Here is a 15,946-nt window from a genome sequence, read left to right on the forward strand (position 1 = left end):
AGGCTTTGTTATAGTCTGTAAGGACGGCAGCACAAGTGTCATTAAGATCATCTATGTAGGGCTGACAGTCATTCATGCTATAGTTTAGAGTTTGGATCATAAGTTTTACCTGTTCGACGATGCTTAGAGTTCCATCCTTTGCCATGTAGCAGTAGTTCTTTTCCAGCTTTGTAGAACCATCATCATCCACAGTTGTCAGCATGCAGATTTTCCCTTTTCCTTTGACACTGCTGATGGCTTCATCTTCGTCTCCGGATGACCAAACTTGATGGTCTCTTTTGACAAGGGCTACGTATGCCCTTGCCTTTTCCTTATCTTCCAACTCTTGAGCCATTCTAAGGTAGAATGCTCTGTCTTTTACTACATTGGCCTTATAATCTCTTGCAAAGTGATTCTCTTTGTTGCATTTGTGACAAATTACAACATCAAACTTGTCTTCTGAGGGAGTACCGGAGTCAGTGGTTTGAGGAGACTACGGTACCTCCTTTGGTTGATAATTTTGAGATTGCGGTGGTGGATGAGAACTTTTGGAATATCGAGGATGGTTATTTTGGGAACCGAAGTTACGGTTGAATGGAGGTTTTTTGAACTGTTGATTCTTGCGGAAGGAAGGAGGTGGTAGACGGTTGAACTGTTGGCTAACCAGAGCAATAGCCTTCTGAAATTCTTCTTCATCGTCATACTCTGAGTCAGCTTCGTATGAATGCGGTGGAGTGTCATACGAGGGAGAGTAGAGTGACTGCGGTGGGGCTTGTGCTGTGAGAGCAAGTGGTCCTCCGAAGTCAGCACAGTCTTTGAGTACGGTGCATTCTTGTGATTGCAGCTCTCCATAGAGCTTGTAGAGTGACAAAGAGTGAATCTTTCTATCGCCCTGGACTATCATCTTAGCCGTAGTCCAATGTCTTCCCAAACCATTAAGAAACTGAAGATTTGTTTCATGGTTACTGTGGATGGTGCTCGCATTGGATAACTTGGTGACTATCAGGTTGAACCTTTTGAAGGAGTCTTCCAAACTTTCGCCAGTATGAGCTTTGAAGTTGTTGAACTCATTGAGTGCGGTAGTAAGCTTCTTGTCTTGTGCTTGTTCTGAGCCTTCGTACAAATTCTTGAGAACTTCTCAGATCTCTTTTGCTGATTTGCAATTTATGATAATATCGAAGTTGTCAGGAGCAACTCCACAGGAGATTTCATAAAAAGCAACAACATCATTTTCCATTTTATCGAGATCATCCTTGGTGGGACGGTTCATGACTGGTTGACCTCCTCCTAGTCTGGTTGTAGCGCCGTCAGTTTGGACTGGTGTAAGAACTGGGACATGTGGTCCTTCTTCTACGGATTGCCATACATCTCTACCAAGTCTCCTTAAGTATCTTTCCATTCTTTGTGACCAGTGATGATATTCATTTGCTACCAGTATTGGGGCTTGGTTAGAACCACCAACACTGTTCGAAACATTCAGAGATAACGATTGTGCCATTTTTGAAGTTTTTTTTTAAGAAATGAGCTTCAGTGGTATAGAAGGCCCTTTGAAAATCAGAGTTCCGTTTTCAAAAAGCAACCACTATGGCTCTGATACCAATTGTTGAGAGAAAAACTTAGAGACACACTTGAACAAACGTTAGAACAAGTAGTATTGCGGAATAGTTAATCCCAAAGGATCTAAAAGCTCAACAATAATATTAATAAGTTAGAGAGTTAGTTGCGGAAAAGTAAAGTAATAGAAATGAAAGCAATGATTATATCAAGTATACACTTAAGTTGATTCATAACATGGAATGCATTCAAACCAAGTTAATAAGGAAGATCAAACTTAGTGATTAAGTCACAGAAGACTTGCTCCGGAGAGAGGTTATAATCAGTTATGTTCTAGTAAGAATTGAGAGTAAGAAGTGATGCGTAGTAAGATAGAGAGATAGAAAAGATAACTTCAGAGAAGTGTATTCAGAATAGATAGATGTGTAAGTTATCCGTATTGTATACAAGAGAATGAGCTCTATTTATAGATACTCATGAAGTACACTAGATTACATCTCTAAGAGTAGCCATGCAAGGCATACTGGACAATAGAGAGTATTATAATAAAGACAAGTAAAGTAATCTAGTTAAGTGACTGCGGTAGGTAGACTCCGGATGCGGTTGCTGATGAAGGAGCTTGACTGCGGGTGCTGGATGGCTGCGGTAGCTGAAGAGGTTGCGGTAGCTGAAGTTCAAGAGGGTCACTTTTTATGATTCAACAGACTCTATTGCCAAGACCCATTCCTTGACAACCAAATATTGAAGAGATAGTGCGGACTCTTATCAAGACAACCACTCCACACAATTGGCCTTATTTGGTCTTTGTTTTATCCAAAACATCACAACTTACCAATTTCAAATGTACAAGAGTAGAAAACATTTTACTCTACATTTGACAAGTGTTATAAACCTTCTTTAAGATATGTCAGTCAAGTTACAATCTTGGAGTATGACTCCTCTTCTTTGCCATAAGAATGCACTAAGATGTCCTTAGAGGATGAATTGTGATATGGTCTCACAATCATTAATATGATCATAAAACATGATACTAAAGTACTCTCCCATCTTTTCAGATTTGAGAAACTGTTATCTTTCTGCCAAATTTGATTCTCCATATTCGTTCTGCCATACATCGAAACTTTTCCAATGCTTCAGAATTATACTGTAACTTGTAAGTATAATCATATTTACTAAACTTTAGTAAATCATGACGAATAGTCTTATCGATATTTTATGGTGGACTTGACCAGTGCATAAGAATTTGTACTCGATCCCTTAGTCCTTCACTTGACTCACATATACATGTGAACAAGGAACTAGTCTTAATTTTCCAAAGATGAAAATTCTCATTCACCATACAATAGAACTTGCATAATTCCAAGTTTCTATCCAACTGAAACTTGGTTGATGAGAATCTTTCCTTATTTGGTAAATTATGACACAACCACAACCGACAGAATCAAATCCATTTTCAAACGTTGCTATCAATGGAATCATATAAACAACAACTTTTTTCACAAATGCCATTGTAAGGATACTTAAAATAAATAAAATCAAAAATTTTCTTTTATTTTAAAACTTGCGGAAAAACTTATCCTTACAATGCAAACGCATATGAAAAACTATGTTGTTATCTATTCCTAAGCATTCTATCACAACTCTTAAGCAACATATCAAAATTCTGATCACCGAACCATGCGATCGAAATCCATCTTCGCGATCAGAATCAACTTACTCTTCTTTAAGCTTCCTCTCTTTTCTTTGATTCTTAAAACATCAACATGTGACCCAGTCACATCATGTAATAAGAATCTCCAAATAGGAACTTAATAGAGTTAGATAGTGGACTTACCTAAAGTAGAGTCAAACTTTTTGACTTGACCAACCTTATGATCTTTCAGGTAAATAGGGCAGCTTTGCAACCAATGCCCCTTCCTTTGGCAATATAAGCATATGGACTCTTTGGGAATGGTCCACGAGACTGTCTTAGACTTAGCCTTTCTCTTTACCATTTGGTCAACCGAGTTGACTATGGCCGATCCCTTTCCATTGGGAAGAGAGAGCTTTTGTGGATTTTCAATGTTACCATTGTCAATGTCCATGGAAGTTTGGGAAGTTGATATTCTAATCAAATTTGCTTTACCAGTGCTCCAAATCATTGCTGACAGCACCTAGCAAATAGATGAGATCATTAAGGGTCATGCATAGTCTGTTTCATAGTAGTCCCAAAGGAAACTCACTATGTGACTTAGAAAGTGATTGAACAACCAACCTTCTCAAGACTTTGACACCCAACTCTCCCGGCTTGTCAATATGTGACTTCATCTCCAAGATGTGAGCACGCATAGACCTTGCTTGCCAATAGGGCTTGAGTGACCTTGAACTATTCAAGAACTTGTGGGTTAGGGAGAATAATTGAAGGAGGTGAAGGAAGAGAAGTATGATTTCCATGAACCAACCATGGGACATCATCTTCATTAGGAAAGCTTGTTCCTAGGGATTTGGGAAGATCATAGTTGTCTGAACTAGACATCTACAATGGGAGATATTCAAGTTAGTTGATTTAAGTCCTTAATATAACACCCAATATGAAATATTAAGGCTAGGACCCAACACAATACTTTTATAACTTGGAAGAGGGATGCCGTAATCCAAGCTATAAAATATTTGAAGGTAGGTGAATTACGATTCACCAATTTCCACCATGGAAAACGAAATAAATTATTAGGTTTTTAATTGTCTTTGAAACTCCTAGATCTTTTGAGATTCATTGAACTTTTCAATGGCATGTTTCAATCTCGATTGTGCCCTCTCAAGTTTTGTGACTGGGATGCTGAGGATCACAAAACAATGTGTGAATAACCATGCAAATATACTTGGTACCCTTAATATTTATCACTTAATCGATGTGCCGGTTAACCACACGCGCTCCACCGATCCTATGATAAACATTAAGTTACCCTTTGCCTACCTTGTTAAATCCAGGTTAGTGTGCCAGTTAACCACACACGCTCCACTAATGACTTAAGAAAAGTGCAAAGTGTAATTTCATGGGTTAGCACCAAATTCACATTTTCCTAAAGTAACTAAGATTAGGAATTTATAAAAGCTTTAGTTACTTTATATTTATCATTATACTTATAATGAAAATTATAGTCCTTGTCCTACCCGTTCGGCTAACGACCCTCCACCAGTCAAGGAAGCGGTGGGTGAGAGTGGGCACCCATTAAACTGCCATTTTATAGGCAGTAACCTTATACCCCCTCCCCCCTTATAGACCTGCTTCGTGAATGAGGCCTACTAACGGTAAGACTGACTTGCTCTTATACATATATATATTATTCACTTATAATACTATAAAGTATAAGGGTTGAATTTTAACATTTAAAGCTCTAGGATTTGGAATTAAAGTGAGTGTGAGACTTTACAAATTCCAAAACTTGAGGGCAAGTTTTGAACTATTCAAAAGCTTTTGGATTTTCATAACTTATGAGTTTAAATAAGGTTTTAAAAACTTTAATGAAGAGACTCTTGAACATCCATAACTTGAGGACAAGTTATGGAGTTCATAAAACAAAAAGACTCTTCAATCTTGTAACATATGAATTTTAATGGATCTTTAAAAGAAATGACTTTTGGTAATCCATAACTTGAGGACAAATTATGGACTCTATTAAAATACATTTAGATCAAGAATTAACTAACAAACAATTTTGCAAATAATTCATATGATCTATCAAAACTCATAAGTGTATGAACAATCATATCAACAATTTCAAGAATTACATAAACACACATAAAGCTTGAAATTTTGATGAAAACTTTGAAATTGGTTTACCATAATCATTACCACATCAAAAACAGGTTTTATAAGTCCAAAAAAGTTTAAGATAATGATTCTAGACCAATTCCAGCCTTAAAACTCGAAGATCTGCTGTCAGGGGGTCCAACTCGTCGAGTGCATGAACCAACTCGACGAGTTGGATGAATTTAGGCATGGACTCGTCGAGTTCCTTAATGGACTCGGTGAGTCAGCTGTCCAGACATCATACAAACTTCGATTTTCAGCAATTTGCATCAAGTATAAAATAAAACAAGCCTAGGCTCTGATACCACTCATGGGTTTTGAGCATTCTAAGACTCCTATGGTGTGCATGCAACCCTATAAACCTTGGATCTATGTTTTCTCTATTATACATGCAAATATTCAATATTCTAAGGTTTCATCCTAACTAGCATAATATAAAGCAACTATACTACAAAAGCCTAGTTAGATAACATACCTTTTGATGGTGCTTGAAGTCTTGATCTTTAAGAGATTATCCCCAATAGTGTGGAAGCCTCAAGTGGAATCACAAATCACCAAAAACACCTTGGAAAAACATGAGAAAATAGCAAGCACTTTTAGAAATCGGCCCACCCTTTGTCCTCACACACTAGTGCCAATTTCAAGTGTCAAGGACCTCTTTATCTAGTATGGAGGATTAGGCTTACATTCATGTAAACCCTAATACCCATGACCTTTCATTTCCATAGGATCCATGGGTTAAACACTCCATGAAAGCTTAGCCCAACCTAAATGAACTTGGCCCATTCTGTGACACCAGTCAAACTTTGATCAAAAATAAATTGATCAATAATCATAATTGGCATGAACCAAGTGGTAGAGTTTGTAACAAGGTTTCCAAAAACATAAAGAACACTGAAATCCGAGTTATAACGAAGAAGTTATGACCAATCGAAAATCCGCGATAAAACCGGCAAAACACTGTTCAGTGTAAAAAGCGAATTTTCGATAAAAAGGCTTTTTAGCCTTAACAATCTAAATGAAAGTTGTATAATATGTTAGACCGAGAACATTCATAAAAAGAACGTAAAAATCTGACATCGTATGAGGAAGTTATGATTTTTCGAAGTTTCGGTTTAGCAGTAGACGGCTAAAAATTCGAAATATAAATCGATCGATATTTAGCCGACGCAACTTAAACAAGAATCTAAGATCTCGTCAAAAGTAGCACAACGGTAAAAAGACAGACGAAAACGGACGTCGGATGAAGAAGTTATGAATTTTTAACGGATTTCCTGTCCCGGTCTGTTAAAAATAATAATATTAAAAATAAACTAAAAATCAGCCGACGAAGTCTAAACGAAAGTCGTAGAGTATGATATTACCTACGCGTGCATATAAAGAACGTCAAAAACGGAGCTCGTATGCGAAAGTTATGATTTTCGCAAGTTTTTGGCACAAAAATCAAGAAAATGTTGAAAACCGGGAAATTTCGCATGAGTCATCTCCGGACACGTCACCTCGCATGCGAGGCCTCCACGTGTCACCTCCTGATAGGACCGAGCTTCGTTGTGTCGCCTTCTGATTGGACCAACTCCGCGGTCCACTAAGCTTCGGACAACCTCGCAGGAGACACCCCGGACATCACCCTCGGACACCCCCTTCGCATGCGTGCCCTTCTCCTATTGGACCGAAGTCTGGTCCACTCAGAAGCTGCCATGTCCGAAGCCTCGCCTCGTGTACCACTCTCCTGTCCGACGCGTGTGCTGCTGACTAAGCTACTTCGGACCGAGGCCTCGGCCTATAAAAGCCATGCGAGACCTCTCGGATTTCACCCTTATTTCACCCCAAAATGCACCTTTCTTCACACTTTCTACCCTCTCAAGCATATTTACAACCCCTAAAGCCTCGGTATCTTATTTCAAACACTAAGCAAGCCTCGAAGCCCCGAGATTCCCAAGAAGTTAACCTCTCTCCTGTCGAAACTCTGCCCGATTTAAGCTGGTTTCTCGACAAATAAACTCCTTTCTGGGAAACGAAACTCTGTCCAAATCGCCACCTATCAAGTGAGTTCATACCCCCGTATTTTCATAATTTCTATTGTTTTAAAGGGGGGGGGGGGGGAATACAAGCATAACACAAGAACTTTGTGTTATAAAATCATGATTTCAAATCATGATAAAACGACATTAAATCATTAAAAATACTTAAAACATTAAATTCTTCTAGCATCTTATATTTTTCCCCAAAATTCATGTTTGTATATATATATATATATATATATATATATATATATATATATATATATATATATATATATATATATATATATATATATATATGTATATAAATAAGATTTAAAAGTCTTAGGACTGATAACTCATTCTGGGTCCTTTTACTTGTTTGGATGTGGGCTTATAGTACCGGTTATTTGTCTGAGTGTCATTTAAATTTTACATATGTATAAAATTGTATATGTATATAAATATAATAGTTAATTCATCAGTTTAACTACCTTTGTAACATGCTGAGCAAGGGATTACATGCAAACATAGTTAAATACACATTCAGAAAGTACATATAAATTATAATAGGTATAATTTATACATAGAACAATAATTCATGATTCAAGTATACCAGAATACACTGTCTTACAAGAAACAAGGGTTTTGATTCAGAACAAATCAAGGGTTTACACTTATCAAATACATGTTAGAAATTCTAATTCAAGAACATAGTGTCAATCATTTATTTCAGAATGATTAGGTTTTCATAACTAATATACATGTAACATTTATATGCTTTTTATGAGACATTCAGTTCAGGTTATCTAATTCATTTTAGACAACATAGGTAAAGCCCTGACATTATAACCAGAATCTCCAGCCGGGGATCGAAACAAGTTGTGTGTAGATCTATATCGGGATTAACAACCCCGCACTCAGGCTGCTAGCTACAGTCAGGCATACACGCCGATGAGTAGCAATTGTTATCACCAGTTTAAACGCCCACAAAGCGTTTTTTTTCAGGCCATCCGTCATAGTATGGTTATAATAACTCATTAAAAAGATATTAACAATATGTTAGTGTATAAACAACTAAACGAAAGTACACCTTCAAAGTACCAGTTTAAGGAATACAAAATACAATGGTTCAATACAGTTTTCAATAACAGCTGGTGGAGCCAGGCACACTCTCAGTTACAAGTTTTCATAAAGGAATACAAATACAAAACATTAATGCAAAAAGAATGGTTTATGGGATTAAACCACTTTTATAAATGGGAACTTAGTCATTTACTTTCGGTAAACTAGTATAACATAAAGGACCTTTAGTGGTTAATTCTATAATTCCTTAGTTGCTACATCATAGTTATACATAAGTAATATCCGATTGACAGTGAAATGTGTGACTTCCGCCTTACTTCCTGTTCCTTGTTTGGTTGTGGACTTAGGGCAGATACACCCATTTAACTGTCCATTCGATATTGGGTTATATATAATCAGTATAAACTAAGTAATTACAGAGGAAACTATTGAGGTTATCAGATAATCACCTCAGGAAATATAGGATTTCCTGGAGAAACCAGTGAACTTATCCAAAGAACATAGGGTATACTTAACAGAACTAAAATACTTATGAACTCACCAACTTAAATGCTGATCTACTCTTTCCAAATAACTTGTATTCTCAGGAATCCAGTAGACAGGTACACTCCCGAAGCTTTTGAGAAGACTACCTAGTACCGTACCACGACTCTTGTCTTCTACTGTACCTACTTTAGTGTTTGAATATGTAATGTTTAAACACTTATGTAAAACTTATACTTATTAATGCAATGGTTGTTTGTACTGTGATTACTATATTGCATGTGTTGTGATACTTATCTGAAGTCCTCCGCCCTCGAACGTTTCCGCCGTTCCGGTTTGGGGGTGTGACACATTCCATATATATATATATATATATATATATATATATATATATATATATATATATATGTGTGTGTGTGTGTGTGTGTGTGTATATATATATATATATATACATATATATATATATATATATATATATATATATATATATATATATATATATATATATATACAAGAGTCCATATTTAATTAGTTCCTTTTGATCACTAAAATAATTCTTGATCAATACTAATTAAATAATATGGTTCCATATTAATATATTAGAACTTATAATATATTAATATAAATCATAAACATACTATTCTCAAAAGACTACCCATATAAATTGTTCTGGTGAAGTGCAACCCAAATGGACCATGCCCAATCGGGTCAATTACATACCAATTATAGTTATGGACTTAGACACCAATCCAACAGAAAGCGCCTGACATTTCCAAGAAAAACACCCCTCTGGTCGCTAACCAAGAAAGTTTGGGATCTTCATGACTCCAGGATCCGACTGCTCCGGTCACTACTGCTAGACTCTTCGCTATGATGAGAAAAATGACGCAACAGATGACTCAACAGCAAGATGAGAATAGAACACTACTTAGAGAAGTGGAGAGGATGAAGGAGGAATTTCAGAGATCCCGGGAAACGATGCCCACACTTGTACAACCAAGGATCCTAAACTTCGACAATGCAGGATCCTCAGGTAATCATTAGGGGAACACAGCTCCTGCTACTACTGCGTCACCCTGGGGGACAACTATGAACAATAGAGCATATATGATCAATGATCTAATTGAGCCTTTCAATACTCCTAGAAAACTTGATTCTAGTAACTTCTTAAACAGCAATACTATCAATTCTAACTCTACAAATGTTGATGCAGGAATAAGACCAAACATGGCAAGAGAACTTCAGCAGTTGAGATAGATGATCTCAAGCGTACTCGGGGTAGCTCAACCCATACCAGAAGCATATCCAACAAGTCACTAGATCTCAAGATTTTCTCCTGTGATAGGTGATACTAAAGTTCCTAAGCACTTCCAGACTCCTAGCATGAAGCCTTACGATGGAACTATGGATCCTGAAGAGCAAGTAGCACAATACCGAGAAAGGATGGAGATAATTCCCTTCCCAGTGCACTTGAAGGAAGCTTGCCTATGCAAAGGCTTTGGTTTGACCCTCACGGGATCAGCCCTTAAATGGCTGCTAAACGTTCCCCCTATTCTATTACTTCATTTGCACATTTAGTCAATATTTTCAATAACCAGTTTTCTTGTAGCAGAACCTTCGAGAAGATCACTAGTGATCTCTATTGGGTGGTTCATGATCCTAAGGAACAACTTAGGGATTTTGTTAACAGGTTTGGCAGGGAAGCTCTGAGCATCCCCAACATTGATATGGAGACTGATGTCGAGGCCTTCAAGATGGGTCTAAGGAAGGATTCACCCTTCTATGAAGATATCGTGATGACTCCATGCAAGAGATTGGAAGAAGTTAGGTGCCGAGCATTAAGGTTCATAAGGCTTGAAGAGGATAAAGAAGTCCAGAAGAGGATCAACCCTTCAAATCAATACGAGAATCCCAATAGGAAGGCTGAATCCTCGACTCTAAGATCCTACAAATCAAAGCCCTATTCCAAACCAGATCATCACAGGGTTAATGCCCTCGAAGATGAAGGAGAGGAAGAGGAACCCCCTAAGATCACTGACTGTTTTTTTTTCTATGGATGTTTCAGGTTTAATCCATGCTATGCAGGATCTTGGAGACAAAGCATAGGTGGCCAAAGAAGGATAACAAGTCCACCAGTTGGAAAGACAAGTCCAAATTGTGTGCTTACCACGAAGATTTTGGTCACATGATGGAGGATTGCATAGCCCTAAGGAAGGAGATCAACTATCTCCTTAGCAAAGGTCATCTTAAAGATATCCTTGGAAGAAAGAAAGAAAAGTCCAAGGAGAATAATCAGGATGGTCGCAAGATCCCGGAGAAACCAGGATCTCCACTCCCAAACGTCAAGATAATTAACGTTATCTCAGGCGGATCTAACATTTGTGGTACTTCATATTCTCAGGCTAAAAGACACGCGAAGGTCTCTAAAACAAAAAGGAGGATAGACCACGAAGGAATACCTTGGTTGGCAATGAAAAGGAAATCACATTTGACGAGACGGACAGGGAAGGCATCCAGGATCCTCACCATGACAGACTCGTAATAACACTGTACATTGCCAACCACTTCGTCAGAAGGATCCTTGTTGACAAACGATTCGCGGTCAACATCGTACTCTTGGATGCACTAAAGAGGATGAACATCCCGGAATCGGAGATAACCAAAAGATCCTCGGTCCTCATCGGATTTAGCGGAGAAACGAAACACACCATTGGGGAGATAAAGCTACCAATATACATAGAGGGAGTAAACTCTATACAAAATTTATGTGTTATTAACACCTTATCTTCTTATAATGTGATATTAGGTAGACTGTGGATCGACGAGATGAAAGCAGTTCCATCAACATATCATCAGTGTGTAAAGATGCCTACTCCATAGGGAACAGTGAAGATCATGGCAGATCAACAAGAGTCAAAGAATGTTATAAAACCTCTATGAAGCCTAGAACGAAACCCCAACAAGCATAGAAATTAAGGCAGGGGGCACGACATGTTCTAGAAACGAATGAGTAAGATGTGAAAGAAGTGCCCCTGAGCATCAAGGATCCTGAAGCCAAAGTTCTCATAGGATCCTCAATACCTTAGCAAATTGAGCAAGACCTATTAAAATTCCTTCGAACCAGAAGCAAGACGTTCGCATGGAAACACGAAGATATGACAGGTATAGACAAGAGTATTATCACTCACGAACTTAGTATTGATCCTTCTTTCAGACCGATACATCAAAAGAGAAGGAAGTTTGAACCCGAAAGGAATCAGATCATCCAAGAAGAATTAGAAAAGCTCCTCAAGACAGAGATGATCAAGGAAGTGAAGTTCCCGAGACGGGTACCTAATGTAGTTGTCGTACAGAAGAAGAACAGAAAGTGGCGAGTATGTGTAGACTACATGGATCTTAATAAGTCTAGTCCTAAGGATCCTTTCCCTCTACCACACATTGACTCCATGATAGATGCAACGGCTGGCCATGAACTCTTAACCTTCATGGATGCTTCAGAAGGATTCCAAAAAATCCAGATGGAACCATCCGATCAAGAAGATACAACATTTATAACACCAACATGTATATATTGTTACACTGCAATGCCTTTTGGTCTTAAAATGCAGGTGCAACATATCAAAGACCGATGAACCGGATGTTTAAAGACAAGCTGGGGGACACCATGAAGGTCTACATTGACGACATGGTGGTGAAGTCCATGAAAGTTGAAGATCATCTCAGGGATCTCAAAGAAGCCTTCGACATTATAGACGAATACAACATGAAGTTGAATCCGTTTAAATGCCACTTTGGGATGAAGTCTGGCAAGTTCCTTGGGTACATGGTAACCAAGAGAGGTATAGAAGCAATCCCGGAGCAGATCAAAGAAATCATCAAGCTGAAATCTCGATCTTCAACAAAAGACATCCAAAGGTTAACCGGAAGAGTAACGACACTCAACAGGTTCATTTCAATATCCTCAGAAAGGTGTAAGCCCTTCTATGATATGTTCAAAAAGAACAAGAAGTTTGAATGGACCAAAGAACACAAAGAAGCTTTTCAGGAACTTAAAAGATACTTAAGTTCTGCGCCACTACTGGTGAAGCCCATAGATGGAGAACCACTTCTCCTCTACCTCTCAGTATCCTCAAGTGCGGTAAGTGTTGACCTAGCCAATGATCTTAATGGACACCAACATCCCATCTATTATGTAAGTAAAAGTCTTCTGGATCCTGAAACCAGGTATTCTCATCTCAAAAAATTAATTCTTGCATTAGTAACTGCTTCTACTAATTTAAGACATTACTGCGAGACACATACTATACATGTGAAAACTAATTATCCTAATAAGAATGTGATGAGAAAACCAGAGATGTCAGGAAGGATGGAAAATTGGTCAGTGAAGTTAAGCACGTTTGACATCAAATATGATCCAAGATCCGCCATAAAGTCACAAGCATTAGCAGACTTTGGGGATGACTTTAGTGATGATCTACAAAACGAAGTAGACATTGAAGCTAAACAACTCCTAGAAGATGAACACTTGGGAAAATGGACACTATTCGCGGATGGAGCTTCAAACCAAAAAGGAAACGGGCTAGGGATCATACTAAAATCGCCACAGAGGGACATCCTACCCCAGGCAGTTAGTTATGAATTCAACGCAACAAACAACAAAGCAGAATATGAAGCACTCATCATGGGACTAAATTTGGGTAAGGATCTTCAAATCAAGGATCTTCATGTATTTGTTGATTCTTTATTATTAACCAGTCACTTCAATGGATCTTATGCAGTGAAAGGTGAAAGATTAGCATTATACCTCGAGATCCTCAAAAAATTAGCCTCAGATTGTGAAAACTTTTGTCTAACCCAAGTTCCCAGGGAAGAAAACACAGAAATAGATGCATTAGCCAACTTAGGATCATCCCTAAGGATCCCACCAGAAATGAAGATCCCTATAACCCACATAATAACTCCAGTTATAGAAGCCTTTTCTGACAAACCCGGCGATCCTGAATAACCAATAAGTGTAGCAGCCATCGGAGATCCTGACCCTCAGATCCCTCCTCAAAGGGATCCCGACGAAAAGGATCCTCAAAGAAGTCCACGATCATTGATCCAACCCATTATGGAGTATCTCCAAAATGGCACGATCCCAACATAAGAAAAAAGCGAAAGAGCATTGAGAACAAGAGTCTCAGGATTCGTAATAATCCAAGGTAAACTCTATAAAAAGTCTATGGCAGGTCGATATCTCAAATGCTTGGAAGATCCTGAAGCTGCGGAAGTCTTGAAGGACATACATGAAGGAGACTACGACAATCACATTGGGGGAAAATCTTTATGCTCCAAGGTATTGAGAACATGATACTACTGGCCAACCATGAAGAGAGCTTCCTTTCTACATGTTCAAAAGTGTGATGCTTGCCAAAGACATAACAACATCCTACATCAACCAACAGAACCTCTACATCCTATTATCTCTCCATGGCCATTCATGAAATGGGGAATGGATATAGTGGGAAATTTACCAATAGCTCCAGGAGGAAAAGTCTTTATGTTGGTGATGACTGATTACTTCTCGAAATGGATCGAAGCTGAAGCCTTCGTTCAGGTTAGAGACAAAGAGGTAGTCTCATTTATTAAATGTAATATCTTGACCAGGTTCGGGATCCCAGCTGAAATCATATGTGACAATGGATCCCAATTCATAAGCAAGTGGACAAGAGACTTTTGTACGAATTGGGGAATAAAATTTTATAATGTCCACTCTTGTTCATCCCCAAGCTAATGGTCAAGCAGAATCTAGCAATAAGATCATAGTAAACAACTTGAAGAAAAGACTAGATAAAAAGAAAGGAAGATGGGCAGAAGAGCTTCCTTTCGTCCTATGGGTAGATAGGACTACTTCCAAAGTAGCCACATGAGACTTGGTATTAAGGAAAACATTCCAAAACACCAAGGATCCTAGTTCAGGTAAATTAGCTCCTAAGTCGGAATGACCATATCTCATAGATGGTGAAGTAGGAAAAGGAGCATATTGGCAAGCAACACTCGAAGGAGACATTTTTCCGAGATCCTAGAATGCTATGCATCTCAAAGCATACTATATATAAGTAAGATCAATTGATCTTCAACAAAACCAAGGTGCACATATTCTTTACCTTAAACTTTTCATCATTACTTATTTTCTCCTCGAATACATTACAAACTTAAGCATCGGAAGGTCGTTAGCTAGACTAGCGCCCACCCCTAGCTAACGTTTGCTATGCATAGCAACATACAGCTAAGGATATCTATAAGTAGTGATACTGAAACATAAGGATCCTCAAGGATGAAGATCCTGAAACATAAGGATCTTGACACACGCAGATCTCGGCATCTTAACACTTGAACAATTCCATTATATCAACGGTATAATCTTTAAACTATCATATACACAAGCTAGAGACTGATCATCTCTCCTATGCTTAAGGGTACTTAATCCCCTCTAAGGATTAAAGAGCTAATTACTTATTTCACACAAACTAAGGTTTATACATCTCGCTTGAACGCACGATATCTAACTATGGGATATGAATAAGGGGATCATTTCACGATGCAGTGGCTTGGAAACCCTCTTATATTTGAACATAAGTTGAGATCCTTAAGGTTTATAACATTTTCATGTCATCTGAAATTAGGATCTTACCCAAGAAATTACATAAGGTTTATAACATCTTCATGTTATCACACGTTGGGATTTTTCCCCAGAAAATACACATGAATCATAACATTTTCATGTTATCATAAGTAGGGATCTTTCCCATGAAATATATCACAAGTTGGGATCCTCCCCAGTATATAATATTAACATGTTATCAGTTGAACTTATGGTGTTACCCAAGAATTTTGTCAAAGTCTATAACCTAAACAGGTTATCCTAAGAAGGGAATTCCCCCGTATGATCTTATGATTAAGGATTCTCATGATTAAGGATTCTCATCATTAAGGATCCTCATCCTCAAGGATCCTCATCATTAAGGATCCTCATCCTTATGGATCCTCATCATTAAGGATCCTCATCGGT

This window comes from Lactuca virosa, chromosome 8 (genome assembly GCF_052849685.1).
Source record: "Lactuca virosa cultivar CGN04683 chromosome 8, Lactuca_virosa_CGN04683_v6, whole genome shotgun sequence".
Classification (NCBI taxonomy): domain Eukaryota; kingdom Viridiplantae; phylum Streptophyta; class Magnoliopsida; order Asterales; family Asteraceae; genus Lactuca; species Lactuca virosa.